This window comes from Lissotriton vulgaris, chromosome 9 (assembly GCF_964263255.1).
Source record: "Lissotriton vulgaris chromosome 9, aLisVul1.2, whole genome shotgun sequence".
NCBI lineage: Eukaryota > Metazoa > Chordata > Amphibia > Caudata > Salamandridae > Lissotriton > Lissotriton vulgaris.
Window position 1 is genome coordinate 770,298,446 of NC_141697.1, and position 21,834 is coordinate 770,320,279.

Here is a 21,834-nt window from a genome sequence, read left to right on the forward strand (position 1 = left end):
TGCATTGACAGCAAGCAGCATGCATGAGTAAGTTTGCAGGGTCTATATCTGCACCAACCATCCTTTTTCGGCCTGAACAGGTAGTGTGTCTTGCAATCCGCGAGGTATGTGGAATCCAGTTTGTCAGGAAGGAGGCACGAGGCCACTGCTTGTGCCTGGGTGGCGGAGTGTGCATGCGTGACACTGCCTCCAGATGCGTGACCTGAAAGCACGGTGCGAGCCCATTAACTCTAACTGGAGGAAGCAGCTAGACTGCAGGGGCCTTATTTATGAGAAATGACGCATCGCTGCATGAAAGCAGCGATGCGTCACTTCTCTAGTTCAAGTTTGTTTGATTAATTAAAATCTTACAAAAAAGTACACTTTAAAATAGCTTCAACAATAAAAAGTTTAAGAGCATCAAGCAGATAATTCTCAGTGCGCACTCCTTGCGACATTCCTGATGCGTCATATTTAATGTATGACGCATCATGTCGCAAGCAGTTACGGATACGTCAGTATTTCTGACGTGTCTGTATGCGCAAAAGTGATGCATTGCTGGAGTGTGTCACAAAAGTGACGCAACTCCAGCAATGCGTCCTTTCAAATGGGGCAAGCCCCATGTGAAAGGGCCTGCGTCAGTCTTACGCCTGCTGTGAGGAAGGCGCAAGATTTTGACGCAACGGCGTCCTAAAAGTGACCCAGTGAAATCTAATAGATTTCACTGCGTCACTTCTACGACCCTTCCTTGCATCAATACGCCCCCCTTGCATACATTATACCTGGCACAGGTATAATGTGCCGCAGGGGTTTACAAAGTGACGCATCTACCTAAGCGTAAAAGTGACATAGAGCTTCATAAATGAGGCCCCAGGCATTTTGCCAGGAGGACACCGCTGTGGCGGTCCTTCCCTGCTGCCCCCAGCGTGATACATATGGGAAGGAAGATCTCCATCAGGAGGGCCAGCGGGTCTCTGATGGAGTGTGGATCGCTGGACACTCTCCAGTGGTCTGACTGCCCTAGGCCATCATGGTCCCCAGATCATCTTTGCAGGGCATGCACATGCGGAGAAGGGAGGGGAGCCTGACCCAAAGAAAGTGGCAACAAATGGACCACACACCGCAGATCACCTCTTCTGTGGGTACTAACCATAGTGTGTAATATAGGGCAACAAGATGGATCTCGCTCCTGTGTCTAGAGTTTGGGACTTTTTCTGGACTTGAACTATAGATGAGTAACAGCCTTATATTTCATAGCCATATTTGTGCGGCCCCAGCATTGTTAAATCCACAAACTGACTCGTGTACCCCGTTGCCCTCTTACCGCCTGTTATTCGCCGATAACAGCCAAGGTGGGAGACAGTCTGGGCTGCCTCTGAGCGTATTGCGCTATCGGTAGGTACCACATTGTGGGAGAGAGACAGAACCACAAGAATGAGTGAGGTCTGAAAAATGTTTGCCCACATGAGTGAGGCTTGTTTTATATGTGATAAGGTTTTCCAGACAGCCATGGTATGTAATATATATAGATGAATCCGACTTCCCCTTAAAGCAAGTGTGATGGACCACAGCTCCCCTTTGTATCAGTGAACTGCTTTCAGTGAACAAAGACAAGAGCATGGTACCCAGGAAGCCACCTGTGCATCTTTATTTGTATACCCAAGCTAGCCGCCTAGATTCTACAAGATGAAGGCTTGAGTTCCATTATTCATGGTAATGTGTGTTGGGATGGTTAAGCCAGCAGTGCATAGAGATGAACTAAACCTGTGAACATGCCGAAGAGTAGGATATGTGCCTGTTGCTGTACAGGTTAGTATCACAATCTGACATCCTACCCTGGGGGTTAGGAATTCACAATAGAGAAACAGGGCAGCTTTGGCCATACATCTGGAAAGACTCTATGGGGCATATTTACATGGAAGTGATGGAGTGCAGCGTTAGCCTCCTTGGCTTAAGGCCGCACTCCGCCACTTCTGAAACGCAGGGCTGCATCATAATTACACCAATATGGTGCAGCCCTGTGTTTCCCCTTGCTCTGGTGCTAAATGTAGCTACCTAGAGCCAACCCAGGCACCATTGCCTCATAGAGTAAGATTGTTTATGTGCAGGAAGGTGTCCCTTCCTGCACATAATCAATCTTTAATGGCGTAAAGCAGCACATTTATAAGTTGCAATTGTTTTTAATGATTGTTTATGTGCAGGAAGGGACACCTTCCTGCTCATAAACAATCAAGGGCATTTCGCTGTTTCCATGTCTGTTACACAAAGGAGCACACATTGAAATAGAAAAAACAAGGAGAAATTAAACATTTCGCCTCGTTTTGCCAGGGTAAGACCACCCTTGTAAATATGGGGCAGCGCCAAAATCAATGAGCGTTGCGGTGGAACTCCCAGAGCAACACCCATTGCCCTCCCCTTTCACGCTAAGTATAGCGTAAAAGGGTGCCTTATTCACAATACAGCACTAAGCCACATCGCCATCACAACGTCCAAAAAAAGTGACCCTGTGGTGGCAATAGGGGCTTGTAAATATGCCCCTATGTGTCAGGCTCTGCTAGAGGTTTTTTACATTCTGGTGTATCTAGGGAAACACTGAACACCTATGACTAAGCCCTTATATCTGCATCCTAGCTCCGTCCTTTTCAATCTACAGGAAACTGGATTCTCACCTCCGCTGTCACAGGCCAAGGTTGACAACGTGGAATTATCATGCTTATATCATGGTTGACAATTGTTCCATCTCCGTAGGTGATAATTGAAAGAAGCATCACTCAAATATGTGTGCATAATGCATCAATATGTCCCACACATACGCCAATGAGGAATAGGCATTTATCTCCGTGTCATTGGCCTAGCGTAGGAGTCCACTTCTGCAAAGGTGCTGGCAGGATGAGTGCGACGAGATGGCTCAAACAGAGCATGTCAAAAAAGATGGTGCACCTAGATCCTCACCTTCTGTCCCACTTCCCTGTACAGGAACTACTGCCGCCAGTGTTTTTTTTGTCTTGGAGGAAATTTGCAAGTTACATAAAAAAGCCAGAAAGTCTGTTGGCGTGTCTCATGAGTTCTATGAAAAAATCAAAAAGTATTTTGAAATTCATTAAAAAGCTATAAAATAGAGACGCATTTCAGCGAACCAAATAATGAAAATGCTATTTTGAAGAAAAAAAACGAATTAACTGAAATTAAGTTGGGTAAGAAAAAAACATGGAAGAAAAGCATCCGAGAACGGTTTAAAGAAAGTAACATGAATTCACCTGTCGGGAGCAGTGATGGGCAACATTAGGGGAGAAAGCACGCGTTACCACCACGTGCCCCCCCCCCCCCCCCCCGCAACCCTCCACCGTGTGCACAAATGGGAAATATTTTTGGGAGAATCCACATCTGTGTCTTAAATGCACGTTCCGCCATCCCTGCCTTCGCAGCCATTCACATGGGCTAGCAAATTGGGCTTCCGTAATTAATCTTAATATTAGACAAATCATTTTGTGACGCCCTGCCAAGGTACAATTTGCGTAGTGACTGATTAGTACACAGGCCTATTGCACATTCCATACCTATTCACAAACCAGTGTGCACATTGAACCTCTTGAATTGCAAATAGGTATTTGTACATCAAGTGCATAGTTTTAATACTAAAGTGGGAAAAAATAGGTAAGCAAATTAAAGAGTTAAAGGCAGAGAAGAGAAACGGTTAAGAGGAGGAATGAGAGTTTAAAAGGGGCCCCCCAAAACAGTGGAAAAAGGTAAAAGCATAGGAGAATGTGAAAATATACCAATGACAAAAAAGATTTGAAGGAGAGTGTTGGTAGTGCTCCCCACTCCCAATAAAAACACAAGGGTGGAGGAGAAGGGGAGAAGAAACATTACATAGTAAAAAAAAGTACTGTAAAGAGAAAAGGTGGCTCAGGGTGCGGGTTGGGTTAAACCCCCGGAACAACAATTAAGACAAGATTTTTGCAAAGCCAGTAGGTCTTGCGTATGTGAGATTTATTGGCTTTGCTAATGGTTTTTAGCTATGTTTTAAATAGCTGAAAGTAATGTAAAAAAGCTATATGACACAGCAAGCGTTGTCTGTGTTATAACCCTTTAAAAAAATATTTTCAGTTATGCTGCACTGAAGCTATTCAGAAAAAGGGGGTGGTGATGAACAGAGTGTCTGAATAAAGCAGACCACTCTTACCCAGTCCAAAGATCAGGGCTTGATCCATCACCGTTATTTATCTCACTGCCCCATCCCAGCTCAGAACCTGGCTATATGCAAATCAGTCTGTCCCTGGCCCAGTGCATCATGGGATAGCCCTGATCTCTTGACTGGGTGAGAGCTTTCTGCTTAATTCAGAGACTCTGTCCCTCACCACCCCTTGTTGTAAATATTTTTGTCCACCCTAAGCGTGGAAGGGTATTCTCAGATGTGAGACCCTTGCTCATTGCACCATCAGGATTCAAGCAAACCGGGCCGAAGACGGCTGTAATGCCAGAAACCGGTCCCCGGGAGCTTGTTTCCTTCCCAGTGTAAGAATTGGCTTTTGTAGTTTGGTTTGCCCTGTTCCCATCATGCACTGGGACAGGAACAGACTAATTTGCATACAGCCAGGTTCTGAAACTGGGATGGTGCAGTGAGCTAAAAAACGGTGTTGGATCTAGCCCTGATCTCTTGACTGGGTGAGAGCTTTCTGCTTAATTCAGAGACTCTGTCCCTCACCACCCCTTGTTGTAAATATTTTTGTCCACCCTAAGCGTGGAAGGGTATTCTCAGATGTGAGACCCTTGCTCATTGCACCATCAGGATTCAAGCAAACCGGGCCGAAGACGGCTGTAATGCCAGAAACCGGTCCCCGGGAGCTTGTTTCCTTCCCAGTGTAAGAATTGGCTTTTGTAGTTTGGTTTGCCCTGTTCCCATCATGCACTGGGACAGGAACAGACTAATTTGCATACAGCCAGGTTCTGAAACTGGGATGGTGCAGTGAGCTAAAAAACGGTGTTGGGTCTAGCCCTGATCTCTTGACTGGGTGAGAGCTTTCTGCTTAATTCAGAGACTCTGTCCCTCACCACCCCTTGTTGCACTGAAGCTAGCCTACTGTATAATATGGCTAAAACAGCATCTGCAAAGCCAATTGATCGCGCATAGGCGAGACCTATTGTCTTTGTCAGTGCTTGGTATGGAATGCTGTATGGTAAGTTATACTAAGTATTTATATAGTGTTTACAGTGGCTTGAACGCTAATGTTATAGAATGGAGAACGTCCTTGCCAAGGTGTTAATGTGGCTAGATTTAGAAGCATTATACCTTACAAAAACTGTAAAAATGTGCCATATAAATGCACTGAATGGAACACAAGTAGTAGGTAGATAGAAAAGTCCAATAGGTTACAGTTTGTATTACAGAGATGCTTTAGGCTGTTACTTAGGGTGCATTGGTTAAAAAAAAGCACCCCTGACTAACTTGTGACTGCTTGTTTCGTAGTAACATATAGCAATAATCAACGTTTAGTGGGTGTCCCGGAGCTTTTGGCCCCTGCACAACTGCACCTGCTGCACCATCCAAATCATGGCCCTAGTGCTTGTAAAGCAACTGCAATCGTGACTGCTTCCTTAGTAGTAACACATAACAATAGTCTATACAAAAGGGGATGATGGACGGAGCGCTTGAGCAAATCAAACACTCACACTGAGTCAACTGATCTGGGTTTAATCCATCACCATTCTTTAGCTCACTCAGCCACCCCAGTTCAGACATGGCCATATGCAAATCAGTCTGACCCTGTGCCTCATGAGAACAGTCCACCCCGAACTGCCAAGCCATGTCTTCCCTGGACCGGAACAAGCATCCTGGGACCGGTTTCGGATTCAAAATCCTCATCAGCCAGGCTATCTTGAATCCAGTGGCCAAGTGAGCAAGGGACTCACGTCTGAGCATACCCTGCGAATTTAGGGCGAACCAAGTGATACAAAAGGGGATTATGGACGGAGCGCTTGAGCAAATCAAACACTCACCCCCAGTCAACTGATCTGGGTTTAATCCATCACCATTCTTTAGCTCACTCAGCCACCCCAGTTCAGACATGGCCATATGCATATCAGTCTGACCCTGTGCCTCATGGGAACAGTCCAGCCCGAACTGCCAAGCCATGTCTTCCCTGGACCGGAAACAAGCATCCTGGGACTGGTTTCGGATTCATAATACTCCTCAGCCAGGCTATCTTGAATCCAGTGGCCAAGTGAGCAAGGACGGACGGATACAAGATCACCCGGAAGGACCGCATCAACCAGACGGGAGGAGGCATCGCCATCGTACACAAGAACACCATCCGCTTCTCGACTAACTCCGACAAAACCTTCTCCGCCGCCGAGCACCTGCACTTCCAGATACACACCGACCCCAAGACCACCCTCCGAGGCACCCTCATCTACAGACCACCGGGACCACGCACGCAGTTCAGCGAAGACATCGCAGACTTCATCAGCCCGCACGCCCTTCCCTCCGCCGACTACATCCTCCTAGGGGACCTCAACTTCCACCTGGAGAACAACAACGACAGAAACACCACCGCCCTGCTGGACAACCTCGCCAACCTCGGACTCAAGCAACTGGTGGACACCCCGACCCACTACGCCGGACACACGCTTGACCCCGTCTTCTCATCCAGCAAGCATGTCTCCTTCAGCCACGCCACCGGACTCCACTGGACAGATCACAGCTGCATCCACTTCAGCTTCAGTAGAACTACGACCCACCACCAACCGCAACGGGTCCCCCGCCGCAGCTGGAGCAAGATCACCACCGAGCAGCTCACCGCCTCCCTCAGCCAGAACACTCCCACCAGCACAACGGACCCCAACGTAGCAGCCAGCAACCTCACCAAGTGGCTGACCGCCTGCGCCGATGACCTCGCACCACTAAAGAACCCTCCCAGCAGACCCGGGAGCAAGAAAACCCCCTGGTTCACCAACGAACTCAAGGAATCCAAGAAGAACTGCCGCACCCTCGAGAAAGCCTGGCGGCTCGACCACACCACAGACAACTGGACCGCCCGCAAGCACGCCACCCGCAAACACCATCAACTGATCCGCGCCACCAAGAAGACGGCACTCAAAGAACGACTGGACAACAACGCCCACAACAGCAAGGAACTCTTCAGCATCGTCAAAGAGTTCTCCAACCCCAGCGCCGGAACCAACAACATCACTCCCTCGCAAGACCTCTGCGACTCCCTCGCCTCGTTCTTCCACCGCAAGATCGCCGACATACACAACAGCTTCGACTCACAGACCACGCACCCTACCACCGAACCAACGCCCGCCACCACCACCCTCTGCAACTGGACCCCAATCAGCACCGAAGACACCACCCGCACGATGAACTCCATCCACTCAGGATCACCAATCGACCCGTGCCCACACCACGTCTTCAACAAAGCCATCGCACCCCATCTCCGAGACACCATCAACTCCTCCTTCCACACCGCCACCTTCCCGGAGAGCTGGAAGCATGCCAAACTAACCGCCCTCCTGAAGAAACCAACGGCGGACCCCACCGACCTCAAGAACTACCGTCCCATCTCGCTCCTTCCTTTCCCTACCAAAGTCATCGAGAAGACCGTCAACAAACAACTTGCTGCCTTCCTTGAGACAAACGAATCCCTCGACCACTCGCAGTCCGGATTTCGGGCCAACCACAGCACCGAGACCGCCCTGATCGCAGCCACCGACGACATCAGAACCCTGATCGACAATGGGGAAACAGCGGCCCTCATCCTCCTGGACCTCTCCTCAGCGTTCGACATGGTCTGCCACCGAACCCTAGTGAAGCGCCTCAGCATCCGAGAGAAAGCGCTTGAATGGATCATCTCGTTCCTCACGGAAGAACCCAGAGAGTCCGCCTCCCTCCGTTCAGATCCGAGGCCACCGAAGTCATCTGCGGCGTACCACAAGGATCTTCTCTCCCCCCGACCCTCTTCAACGTCTACATGAGCCCCCTCGCAGCCATCGCACGCCAACACAACCTCAACATCATCTCCTACGCCGACGACACCCAGCTGATCCTCTCCCCCACCAACGATCCCACCACCGCCAGAGCCAACCTACACGAAGGGATGAAAGACGTCGCCGACTGGATGAGGAACAGCCGCCTTAAACTGAACTCAGACAAGACGGAAGTCCTCATCCTGGGATCATCACCCTCCGCCTGGGACGACTCCTGGTGGCCCCCAGCCCTGGGCACCGCTCCCAAACCAACGGACCACGCACGCAACCTGGGCTTCATCCTGGACTCCTCCCTGTCAATGACCAGACAAGTCAACGCCGTTTCTTCCTCGTGCTTCAACACCCTGCGCATGCTCCGCAAGATCTTCAGATGGATCCCCACTGAAACCAGGAAGACCGTCACCCAGGCACTCGTCACCAGCCGACTGGACTACGGGAACGCCCTCTACGCCGGAACCACAGCCAAACTCCAGAGAAGACTCCAACGCATCCAGAACGCCTCCGCACGACTCATCCTGGACATCCCCCGACACAGCCACATCACCGGACACCTGAGAGAACTGCACTGGCTCCCTGTCAGCAAGAGAATCACGTTCAGACTCCTCACCCACGCACACAAGGCACTACACGGCCTGGGCCCCAAGTACCTCAACGACCGCATGACCTTCTACATGCCCGCGCGCCAGCTACGATCAACCAGCCACGCACTCGCCACCGTTCCACGCATCTGCAGAGCCACCGCGGGAGGAAGATCCTTCTCCTACCTGGCAGCCAAGACTTGGAACTCCCTCCCCATTCACCTTCGGCGTACCCAAGACCACCTCTCCTTCAGGAAGCAACTCAAGACCTGGCTGTTCGAGCAGTGACGTACCCCTCTCCCCCAGCGCCTTGAGACCCTCCCGGGTGAGTAGCGCGCTATATAAATGCATTGATTGATTGATTGATTGGTTCCTGTGAAAAGATCTTATCCTGTGCTTTAAAGTGAATATGCCGTGAACAGTGTAAATTGCCCAAGATCACCATATGTAAGGCTGACACTGAGACTAAAATGCAGTTTTGCACTTTGTTCTTAAAAAGGCAGTTTCATCAATTAAAAGGACTTACGAAAAAGGAGAAATTTTGCCAAAAATGTGCAAATGTTTTGTGCAGATGAAGAACTATATACCTCCTGAGATAGCTATGTCTACAATAAAATTAACAAGCATCTGCAATGCAATAGGTCTCGCATTTATGCGAGTTTCATCTATTGGCATTGTAAACGACAATGCCTTTTATTTATGTTTTGGTTTTAAAAAATAAATAAAAGGCAATGCCATTTACAATGCAAATCGCTTAAACTCTTGTAAATGCAAGACCTATTGCATTCCAAATGCTTGAAGGCATAACTGAGTTGCCCGTTCTGTCTCCCATGGCCCCTGAAGAGCTCCCCATTTGCTACTAGTTAAATAAACAAGCCGGTGGTCACAACTGGGCACGAGAGACCCTCCTGCAATTAGAGGAACTCATTTAAGAAAACAGTGCTGACAGACTAAAGAAAACATCTGTGTAACAACTGAAGTAAAAGGGCCAGTCCTCATGGGAGGTTGCAAATGAAGACAAGGAGGTAATAAGGAGGGACTAACAAGCCTAATAACGAATCAAAAGCCAGCATTTAGGAAGGTAATGATACAAGCCAAAGACAAATATGGGCGGAGAGTGGGTGGGGCTTCAAATAATGTTAATTACATTTGTAGAGCGCAACTGCTACCCGTAAGTGTCCTGGCGCTGGGGTGAAGAGCTTGAGGATCATAAGAAGTATGTTGCATGGTCGAGTCTGTGAACAACCATGTTTTTAGAGCCTTCCTGAATGCCATGAGATTTGTCATGCGCCTTAGATGTATTGGAAGGGTATTCCATGTCTTGGCAGCATTGGTAATAAAACTTCTGCCTCCCCAGTTTGCTTCATTGGTAATAAAACTTCTGCCGCCCCAGTTTCTTTTTTTGTCCGGGGTAACATCACCAATTTAGCATCTGAGGACCGGAGTGCTATTTTAGGTGAGTACCAATGGAAGTGTTGTTTAAAAAAATCTGGGCCTGTTCCTTGATGGGCTTTGAAGACCAGACACAGCGCCTTAAATTGGGTGCACTTCCTAATCAAAAGCAAGTGAAGTTTTCTGATCTCTGTTTTAACCAATGCTTATTTTGGGGTGCCCGTAAAGAGTCTGGCCACTGCATTTTGCAGCATTTATAGTTTATTCATTGCTCCTTCTTGTAACTTGAGGTAAAGATTATTGCAATAGTCTAACCTCGACATTACCAGTGCTGTAACTACCGTCTGTTGTGCGTCTTTAGGTAGTAGCAGCATTATTTTCTTGCTTGATCTGATAATGTACGAAGTGGAAGATGCCACAAAGTTCACCTGATCCTTGAAACTAAGAGTATCATCAATCCATACTTCTAGCTTTTTAACCTTTCTTGTTGGGGAGAACAGTGGTCCTAAGGAGTTTGGCCAAAAGTCTGGGGTCCAGAATGTTGGATTGTTGCCGAAAAGCACAACCTCCATTTTGCTGGAGTTCAGCTTTAAACAGTTTTGTGCCATCCAGGTTCCTACTGCGTTCATGTAGTCTTGTGGTCTGGATGTAATGTCCTGTAGCCCCTCGGGTCTTATTGCCACCACAATTTGGGTGTCGTCTGTGTATGATGTTAAGCTAAATCCAAATGATTCGATGAGGGGGGCCATGGAGGACACATAAATGTTAAAGAGCGTTGGACTCAATGAGGACCCTGAGAAACTCCACAGGGAAAGGAGAATGCCTCCTCAAATTTGTCTAGATTGACCCTTTGAGTTCTTTCTGAGCGAAAGGATTTGAGGAGTTTTTGGGCCGTTCCCTTCACTCCTATTTCTTCCAATCGGTCCACCAGTAGGGTATGATGGACGGTATCAAATGCTGCCGAGAGGTCCAGCATGATCAGGGCGACCTTTCCTCCCTGATCAAGAATGGTCCTTATTTCCTCCCTGGATTTTATGAGCGCCGTTTCTGTTTTATGGCCCTCTCTGAATCCATATTGGGTCGGACTTAGCGCCAGGGATGATTTTAGAAACTGTCTGAGTTGGGCATTCATATTCCTTTCTATTATCTTTGCTGGAAGGGGTAATCTGGAGATATGTCTAAAATTGTTTGGATCTTTCGCATCCAAATTGGGTTTCTTCAGTAGGGGCAATATTGACACCTGTTTCCAGTCTTTTTTTTTTTTTTAGTGTATCTTACATAGCGCACGGCTACCCCAACGGGGTGTCCCGGCGCTTGCATTGGGAACCCGTCCTGGCTTTTCCCTGTGAGATAACCCGTACTGGGCACCCCCAAGGTGAAGGCCAGGCATCCCGCCGCGGGGGGCCGTTGTGGAGATTAAGCAAGCTATTGCCCAGAGTTGCAGAGTGTGAACCCGTGGTTCGAGTAGGCACCAAAGTGAGAATTATCGAGTCCGTGGACACTTGGGCTCAGACCCTGCCGCGTCAGGAATTGAACCCAGGTCCCGGGTCTGACCTCAGCATCCTCTTCCTCCTCTAACCATTGAGCCACACTTCTCCACAATCTTTCAGGAAGTATCCTTCTGTGTACATTAAGTTGAAGATAGATGTCAGCTAACCCGCTACTATCTTTGACGCTTGTTTAACTATCTCTGTCGGGTATGGGTGATACGGGGAACCTGACTTCACTTTGGCAAGTAGATTAAGGGTATCCCCTTCTAAGAGGGGGCTGAATCTGTTTATTCCAATGTTATCGATTAATTCTTTCCTGCAAGTGAGTGTGTCAGGAGGCTCTGTATTTGAAAAGGTAAGAAAGATTCTATTAACTTTGTCAAAGAAGAATTTGGCTATCTTGTTGCATAGGTCTTGACTCGCTGGGATGGGAGGGAACCTGGGGTGGGCTAGGGTATTAACTGTTTTGAACAGCACTTTGGGCGAGTTTTTAGCTTCCGGAATTTATTCCATGAAGTACCTTTGTTTAGTGCTTTGTAGCATTTGTTTGTATTGAGCCAAGCTCTGCTTGTATTCCTTTTTCTTCCTTTTTATAGTCTTTCCTCCAGCTTCTTTCCCTGTGTTTGCAGACTAATTTTTGGTCCCTGAGCTCCTATGAGTACCAGGATGCTGACAGCCGTTGCCTGCGGATGCGTATCCGAGTTAAGGAAGCTAGCTTATCCCCTGCCTCCTCTGACCAATTTGAATAGGATTTGGTTGCTTGGTCCAGATCTGTTGGGAGCTGGTTATTCGTTGCCGAGAGCAATATGAGTAGCTCCTCTTCCTCTATATTTTTCGAGTCTCTTGTTTCTAGAATTTTTTTGTGGGGTTTGTTTCCCGAGTGGTTACACTCCAATACAGCACTCCAATATAGAAGTCAATAATATCGTTTTCAAAAATATATTTGTTTAAAGTATTGTTTTTTTAATTAGTGTTATGTATTTTAGTATATATTTTAAATGTATGTAAGGCATTTTTGTATAAGTATTGTTTATGTTTTTTTAAAATATATGTTAAATTTTAAGTAGTTAATAATTTAATTTGAATTGCATTTCGCATTTTTTAGGTCCATAGCAGGTTGTGGGTTTATAGGGTGAATAGGATGGGAAGTAATTTAATTATAATAAATTAATGAACCTATTTATTTATGAATATTGTTTTCATTGAGACTGTATAATGTTAATTGTGTTTTACATTTTTTTGGGTACATTTTCGGGGCTGGTTGTGGGGTTTATATGGGGTAGAATGTGGGAAGTAATTTATTTTAATTAATTAATAATTAGTTGTTAAAATAATTAATAAATTGACAATTAATTATGCCAATTGTGTCATTTGCTTTAGGTGTGGGTCATGGGGTTTATAGGGGTAAAAGGTGGAAAGCAATTTATTTTTAATTAATTATTATTTGGTTGTCAATTATTATTAATTAATTAATTGACAATTAATTATGGTAAATGTGTAATTAATTTTAGGTGCAGGTTGTGGGGTTTATCTGGGTAAAGGGTGGGGAGTAATTTATCTGTAATTAATTATAATTCTTTGTTAATTAATATAAATGAATTAATTGACAATTAATTATGGTAATTGTGTAATTAATTTTAGGTGCGTTTTTTTGGGATTTTAGAGATAACGGGTGGGAAGTAATTCTTTTTTAAATAATTCATGATAAGTTGATAATATTAATTAATTATTTGATAATTATTAGTGTCATTGTTTAATTATTTTTGTGTGTGGGTTTCGGGTTTGTAGGGCTGAAGGATGGGGAGCACATTAATTTTACTTACTTTATAATTAGTTGTTATATACTATTATTTATGTAATTGAAGAAGTTTTTTAATTGTGTAATTAAGTTTTTGACAGTTTAATTTTAAGTGTGGCTTGTGAAAATTATAGGTGTAAAGGGTGGGAAGTTAATTACATTTTATGTTTTAATTTGCTTTTTAATTAATAATATTTGTTTAATTGATACTTAATTATGTTAATTATACAAATACTTTTTTTATTTTTGATGTGGGTTGTGAGTTGTGTGGTGTTATAGGATAGAAGTAAATAGACTACATTAATGTAATAATTCATGTTTTTGTTAATAAATAATTTCTAAATAAAAATATCTGTTTGAAAACTATTTATTATTTAATATAATATTTGTATGTATTTGTGATATGTATTTAACACTAAGGGGTCGATTCCAATTCGGGAAACAAGTCCATATGACGATTCAAATTCGTAGCCCTTTCCGTCCGAATCGTACAAATCCGTCCGAATCACGTAGTACGATCCGTAGGAAAACAATACGTCCGAATCTTTGCGAACCGTACGAAAAGCAAGGGAAAATCCGTACGATACGGACCCTGAAAGTGAACCGTATGAATCGTAAGCATGCCGTACGACCCGACAAGTATTATCCTGACCGGGGAATCAATATGCGATTCGTACGGAAAACTTCACGTATGAGCTGCGATTTATACGGAAAACTTTGCGTATGAGCGAGCCACAAAATCAAATACGAGCCGAACCTACACTGAACGAAGCGCATGCAAACCCCTAAAAACAGCACAAGGAGGTAGAAAACGACTCGTACCGCGAGACCGTCGCGCTGGACACACAAATAAACAGAAGCAAATACAAGTAAACAAGCTTTACTGAACCGCGCGGACACTGTAAAACAGCACAAGGAGGGTGAAAACGACTCGCACAACACCACAAAACACGTCTCCAGTGTACAAACCTTGGAAATGAATGTCCTGGGCAGATCCAAACAGGCAAACAGAGGGGCTAATTCAGAACCACCCCTTATAACACACCCACCAAAAATTCAAACTAAGCCCCACCCACAAGTGGACCAATAAAAAGGGCCCACACACACAAACCAAGATCCTTTGCAACATACCCAATTAGCAAGAGACACTGACAACACAACACCAACTGCACACATCCACCTTCACAAATACCCCCATTCACATTCAGACCCACACACCCAAATCCATACACACCGTCACCCCACACCATGTCCGCACAGAAGAATCCAAAGTTCACAAAGGAGGAAATGGAGATCCTTGTAGATGAAGTCCTCAGAGTCGAGCCACAGTTGTTTGGCACATTGGTCAGACGGACCAGCATAGCTGAGAAAACACGCCTGTGGGAGAGGATAGTCAACAGGGTGAATGCTGTTGCGCCCATCAGACCCACAAGGAAGGAGTGCCAGGCCAGGTGGTACGATCTGCGGAGGATGATCAAGCGTAAAATGGACGAAGAGTACGCACAGAGCCAGCACATGGAGGTGGTGGTCCCCGCAGACCAGTACAGTACCAGCCCTGAGAGGAGAAGGTGATGGCCCTGCTACCACTGGTGGGAGTACATGGAATTGAAGAAGTCGTAGAGCCTGGTGAGTACACAAACAACTCATGTAACATGGGGGTAATGGCATCCACACCCCAAGTACAAAAAATGCCTGCACCAACCCCCAAGCGCCCACTGCCCACAACTACATCCAAAAACAAACAACGCTAATACCTCTAACATGTGTATGCCCCATTGAGAAAGCAAGGCCATGCTATGTCCCATGCTACAGGAAGCACAGACCCAAAAATGGACGTCCAGTATGCTGGGAGGGTGGGTGTCACAAAATGCATTGTGGGACTCCAAATCAGACCCAATTGCATGGGCGTCGGCAGGAGGGGGGAAGGGGGGCTTTTGCCCCCTCCCCCAGATCGCCAGTGCGTCTGGTGTGAGCCCAGTCAGGGCTGACCCTAGTCCATCATGCTCTTGAAATGGTACCATTGTTCCAGGTGGCAGCCCCCATCCATTGGGTGGGAAGGGTGCAAGGGGGTGGGTGAGAAGGGTGCAAGGCAGAGGGCGAGAAGGGTGCAAGGTAGAGATGGGTGCAAAGCAGAGGGGAGAAGGGTGCAAAGAAGAGGGGAGAAGGATGCAAGGCGGAGGGGAGAAGGGTGCAAGGCAGAGGTGAGAAGGGTGATAGGTGGAGGGGAGAAGGGTGCAAGGTGGAGGGGGAGAAGGGTGCAAGGAAGAGGTGGAGCAGGATGCAAGGTCGAGGGGAGAAGGGTGCAAGGCAGAGAGGAGAAGAATGCAAGGCGGAGGGGAGAAGGGTGCAAGGTAGAGAAGGGTGCAAGGCGGAGGTGGAGCAGGGTACAAGGGGGAGGTGGAGAAGGGTGCAAGGGGGAGGGTGAGAAGGGTATAAGGGGAAGGGTGAGAAGGGTGCAAGGCAGTCGGGAGAAGTGAGAAAGGAAGTGGGGAGAAGGCTGCAAGGGGGATGGTGATGAAGTTAAAAATGTGCCCACCCCTTTAAACATTTCTGTAGACGCCCATGCCCAATTGCCCTCATCCCATATGGCCAAGGTACACACCCATGCACCATGCTCAATGCACAGGGGAGCGGGAATATACTGACAAGAGAGCTGACACTGGGCCCTGGTATAGGCAGCACAAGGCCCTCCTGTGACCAGTGCAAACACAAACACCAGGACAACAAGGTCAGATATCTTGGACAGGAACTCACAACCACTGTCATGGCAGCGTGCTCCATGGGGAGACAGCCACACCACGAGGGATGCCCAGTTCCAACTCAGACTCCAACTACCAGCACGGCCTGTCACACACACCCCTTACACAAACATACCCTCATGGGACAGACAATGGAGTGGCCTGCTGTCACAATGGTCATGTAACACAACAAAAACAATACAGATCTGCTGAAGCATCCAAGCAAAAAATGCACGGTGCAGATTCACAAGCCCCTTGCGCTTCTTTCACGCCACCGTTGCGTCACCTTTGTGACGCTGCAGCCGCACTAAAGTGGCGCCATGGTGCTGGGTATTCACAAGGTGACACATCTGGGAGATGTGTCCCGTTCTAAAGCCCTGCACCAGAATTAGGTGTTCTGGTGCACGGGGTGTGGTGGGTGGGCGTTACGGCCCAGCAACGCCTCCTAAAAGTGGGTATGTGAAATCTACAAGATTTCACTCAGTCACTTTTAAGTACATGCGGCGTCAAAACCGTCCGCATGCTTGAAGCAGGCGAAAGTATTGACGCAGCATTGTGCAGATAGGGCCCCACAGAGCATTGCTGGAGCTGCGTTGCGCTTGTGATGCAACTCCAGCAATGCGCCACGTCTACGGCACAGATGCCTGATGCAGCTGTGCCGTTTTCCCCCCATGGTGCTCCGAATTGTAAATGTGTTGCATCCATGCTGGCATAGCTGTGGTGCACAATGACTGGCAAATCCCTGCTGATATGCAGGGCTGTACCAGTTTTTGTAAATATGCCCCCACATGTCAATGACTCTGGAGCACAGATCAATCTGACCCCACAACATATCCATCCACAAGTGAACATTGAGGACAATCCAAAGCATAGACAACTACCAGGTGGAACAGTGGCAACTACAATGTGTATGAAAAATGGATGTTGCATTAAATGACATTAACACTGTCTGTCTCTCACACCCACAGGGCAACGTGCGGAACCTACCCCCAACAATGGGGGAGATGAATCACAGTCCCAGGCTCCGTAGGACCCTGATCCCACCGACAGTGACACCTCTCACCACTCCACGGATGACCCAGACCAACCTGGCACCTCTGGTGTCCAAACCCGTGCAGCACCTGGAACAGGAACATCTGCTCCAACCACCACCATTCCTGCCACATCCCAGCAGACATCTCAGAGCCCTGCCCACAGTGAACAACTGAGCCAGCCTGACAATGGGGGACAAGGTTCGCCGGGCACCCAGGAGGTGGCAGACAACACCACTACTGCCATCCCTCAGGGGTCCAGTCGACCCGATGTGCCCACAACGGCAGGCCAAGCTCGTGTGGGCAGGGGTGGTGGGAGTGCCGGCAGGCGGAGGCGAGAACCTGACCAGCCAGCTGTAGGGCCCAGTATGTCTGAACTACGCAACATCATGGAGGCATACCGGCGGGACACCAGGGAGATCAGACAGGTAGTGGGGACCCTCACAGAGATAAAAAACCTGCAGGCCAAGCAACACGCCAGTCAACAAGAACACCAAGGATGGATGGAGGCAAGACTGGCTGAGCTCCTGGCGGTGCAAAGGGACATAAGCCATTCACTCCGTCGGATCACAGACAACATGGAGCACCCTCCCTGTGTCACCAGGCAAGACACTTCTAGGCGAAAACCGCCACCAGGCACAGGGAGGGAGGAGTAGGAGGAATCGTCCGATGGAGCATCCCATGCATCGTCAGGGTCTACATATGAGGGTCCCCCAAGGAAGGTGGGTCGTCCACGGAAAAGACAGTGAGAGGCAGCGGGCCATGCACATCTCCCAGGTCACTTGGTCTGGCTCCTGGACTTGTGTGTAACAGCATCACCTCATTGACTGTCCTACTCTGCCACATGGACTTGCTGGTTGTAGTCTGAACAATGATGCCAAGCACTCTGGTCTGGACTCTGTTGACTCCAACTGCAAGGCATTACATCTCCCTCTGTGAACTTTGGATTCCCGGCATTTTTGTACAGTACCTATCACTTACTCACGATTCACGCACAAGACAGATAAATATACACAACAATCACAAGGAACATTGATGTTGCAGTCATTTAGCATGAGTCAACAACATACGTGTTGTGATATGTCAAAGTATGCCTGAGTGTGGAACAAACTCAAGACCTCCATACACTGGGATCTGAGTCCGGTCGAGGACACACATAGGTCACAATGTATCATCAAATACATACATGGAGCGCAATACTCACCCGTGATGGTTTCAAGCTGCTGAGGGGGGGGGGGGGAGGGGCTTGCCATACTGCTCGGACAGACAGGTTTGGAAGTTTCATGAAGGCGTAGAGGTCATGGGTCATGTGGAGGTGCCCAGGGAGGGAGTACCAGGTCTGTTTGGTGAGGTGGGAGAACTATCTCCCACATGCAGTTGTACTGTGGATGTGATGAATGGTGCCCAGGGCAAGGTTGGCTGGATGGAGTTGGGGCAATGGGGTGTTGGATGGGAGACGTCCATGTTAGTCTTTGGGGCTGGGGTTGTGGAGTGCCTCCTGGGTGTGGCTAAGGAGTCTGAAGGTGATCCTGCAGTTGACAGTGAGCCTATTGTAGGTATCTCAGGTGGACGGTCATGTGGCTGTGGCAGGGGATGTTGAGGATGAGGTGTGCGAATGCACCCTGTATGTGTACAAGTCCTCCTGGAGTCTGGCTGTTGTTCCTGCGTAGAGGGCGCTGCAGTAGTTGACCCGGCTGGTGTCGTGGACCTGGGTGAAGGTCTGTCTTGCCTAGGAGTGTATCTATCTCAGGGTCATTTGCAGCATGCGGAGAGAGTTGCAGTATGAGGTAGAGATGGTGTTGAGTTGCATGGTTATTGTGAGCGAGGAGTGTAAGATGAACACCTGCTTGCGTGCATGGCCACTGTGTGCTGGTGCGCTGCCCAGGTCGGTGTGACACAAGGAATTGTCCCAGCCGTAAGGGGACAATCCTCAGATGATGACCTCAGTCTTGTCCAAGTCCTGCCTCAGGTGGCTGATGTTCATCCATTTGTCAACTGACCTCATGCCTTCTTGACGGTTGGATCTGGGAGTGGCAGGGTCTTTGGTGAGGAGCAGCTGGGTGTCAATGGCATAGGACATGATGATGAGGTCGTGTGCACATATGATGGTGGAGTGGGGGGTCATGGAGACATTGAAGATTGTCACGCTGAGAGATGAGCCCTGGGGCATGGGTCCGATGACCCCAGTGTCCTATGTGCTGAAGGGGGGAGGCGGACTCCCTGGGCCTTGCTGGTAAGGTACTTAGCAATTTAATCCTGGGCCCTCCTCTGGATCCCAGTGTTGGAGATGTGTGATCTGACAGTGTGGTAGCACATGGTGTAGAATGCCATTGAGAGGTCGAGGGGGTGAGGGTGGTGGTCTCACCATTGTTAAGCAGGGTCCAAGATGTCGTTGGTGGCAATGAGGGCGGTTGCAGTGGTGTGATTACTGTGGAAGATCGACTGGGGCGGGTTGCCTGGAGGTGTTTGCTTGGAGGAAGTTGGTCAGTTGCTCGTTGACTGTCTTCTTGATTACATTTGCTGGGTAGGGAAGCAGGGTGATGTTCAATGCGATCCTGCTGTACTGCTGTCCGTTGTTAAAGAAGGGCCTGGGTCTCTGCATGCCTCCAGCTCCAAAGAATGTGGCGTACTCAAAGGAGACATTCATGACGTGCCGGAGGTGGGCTTCAAGGATGGGGTATGCTGTGATTGAGATGTTGTGTGCGAAGGGTCCAGCAGATGGAGAGCCGGAGTGGATGGTGTACATGATCAGGGTGGTGTCTTTGCTGCTGACGGGAGTCCAGGACCTGAGGGGGTATGTCTTGTGGATAATAGCGCTGTCTGCCTCTGTGTGGCGAGGCAGTCGTGTACGTCCACGAGATTGCAGTGGTAGAATGTTGCGAGGGATTCCCTTGGCCTTGCAAGGGTGGGATGTCTTTTCGATGGAGAGCTGGGATTAGATAGTTCACTCACGATGCTGATTAGCTCCTTGATGTTGTGTGTGTTGGTTCCCATGCCCTACCTGAAGGATGTCCTCTTGTCCGTATGGAGGATATGGTGATGTCTGTGTGTGGTGGGTTTCAGGGCTAAAAGGTAACTGATGGTTGTTTGTTTCGCAAGGTTTGCACAGGAGTCCGGCTAGACCTGTATGAGTCCAGTAGGTCTGCCTTGTCTCAGATGGCTTAACTGTTTTTGTGCTTCACGGGAAAGTACGCAAATGTGGCAAGTGTTGGATCAGTCCCTGCTCCAGTGTGTGAGGTTGCAGGGTGTGGTGGTGGCGTTGGTTGGAGTGTCATGGGCGAGGGTGCCACACAGCTCATCTGTGGTGAATTAGATCACGCATCTTTGGGGATCTGTAGCGGAGTGTGGGGCAGTGTGTTGCTTGTCGGAGAACTGGATGCAAATATTGATGTACTAGTGAAGGATGGTGGTGTGGTTGTCCTTCAGCCAGAAGTTGCTGTCCCCCAGCCACATGTAGTCTGTGGAGGTGAGGGCCTGCGTGCTGATGTAGTTGTTGATGGCTTAGCGGAATTGTGGTTGTAGGCCTGGAGATCTGTAGATGAGTGTTAAACTGAGGGTGGTAGGGGGTTGGTGTGATCCTGAAGTGCAGGTGCTTGACAATGCTGAGTGTGTCCTTGGTGTAGTATGTGACTCTGAGGGTGTACTTCTGAATTAATTGCAATTCATCCTCCTAGATTGATGGTGCGGTTTCTGCGGGTGAACTTGTATCCGTCTGTGATGGCAATGTTGAAGTTGTGTGCTGAGGATGCGTTTAACCAGGTTACTGTAATGAAGGCGATGTGTGGGGCTTTTCTGTTGAGGAGGTAACAGAGCCCAATGGCGTGCTTGTGGATGGAGCGGGTGTGCAGTAGGAGGCACATGACCTGGTTGTACGGACATGGTCTGTTAGGTGGGGCAGCGCGGTGTAGGTAGTAGGAGTCTCACACACAGAATGCAAAGCTGTCATGTGTGCGCTTAGCGGTTGCCAGTTAGCAGTTAGTTGATTGTCTGGTGTTCATTGCTTGGAGGGTGGCTGGAGCATGAGTCTGTTGTATTACGTGGGTCATGCAGGGACCAGAGGGTCTTGCACTGTGCACGTTTTAGGCACTGGCGGGTGATGACAGTCCTGCCTTTGGCACGGAGTTGGTGCCGCAGTGGCACAGACAAGCTGCTGCCTGCATTAAGAATAGGTGGAGGAAGGGAGGAGCATCTGGGAGGCATGTTTGTTGCAGGATCATGGCACTTGGTGGGGCGGTGCCACAGGGGAGGCAGCAGCAGGAATGAGTGAACACCAGACGGCGGAAGTGGTGAAAAACTAGGCAAAAAACTAGCACACAAAGACAAGGAGCTTAGAAAGGCACAGTGTAACAGGTATATGGAAAGGAAGGAGTGTCTGGTTACTCATGGGTCACTCAAAGAAAATGGATGAACAATCACCAAAAATGACGAGCACAGGATCAGGCTCCAAGAGGCCAAGCTGTATCCAGGACACACAGCGTCAGCAGGTGTTGTCTGCCCGTTGTGGGTAGCAATCTGCACAAAGACATACACAACCAAGTACTTCATACACATTAGGGATCATTAGCCATGAAGAACTGCATGCATGTTGCCAAAGTACACATACTCCCATATGCACAATCTTTGACAATTATGCCATAGATGACGCATGCAAAGTGGCAAGAGATCTGCAGTGACAGAGATGAGGCACATTGTACTGTGGTGAATACATTTATTACACAAATGGATCAAGTATGTGTTGAGGCCATGCTGCATGAGCCAATGTCCATGGCCAGTGCCATTTCTCTGCAGACATTAACAGTCATATGATGAGTCTACCTGTACTGCTGGTGAAACAATGTGCAT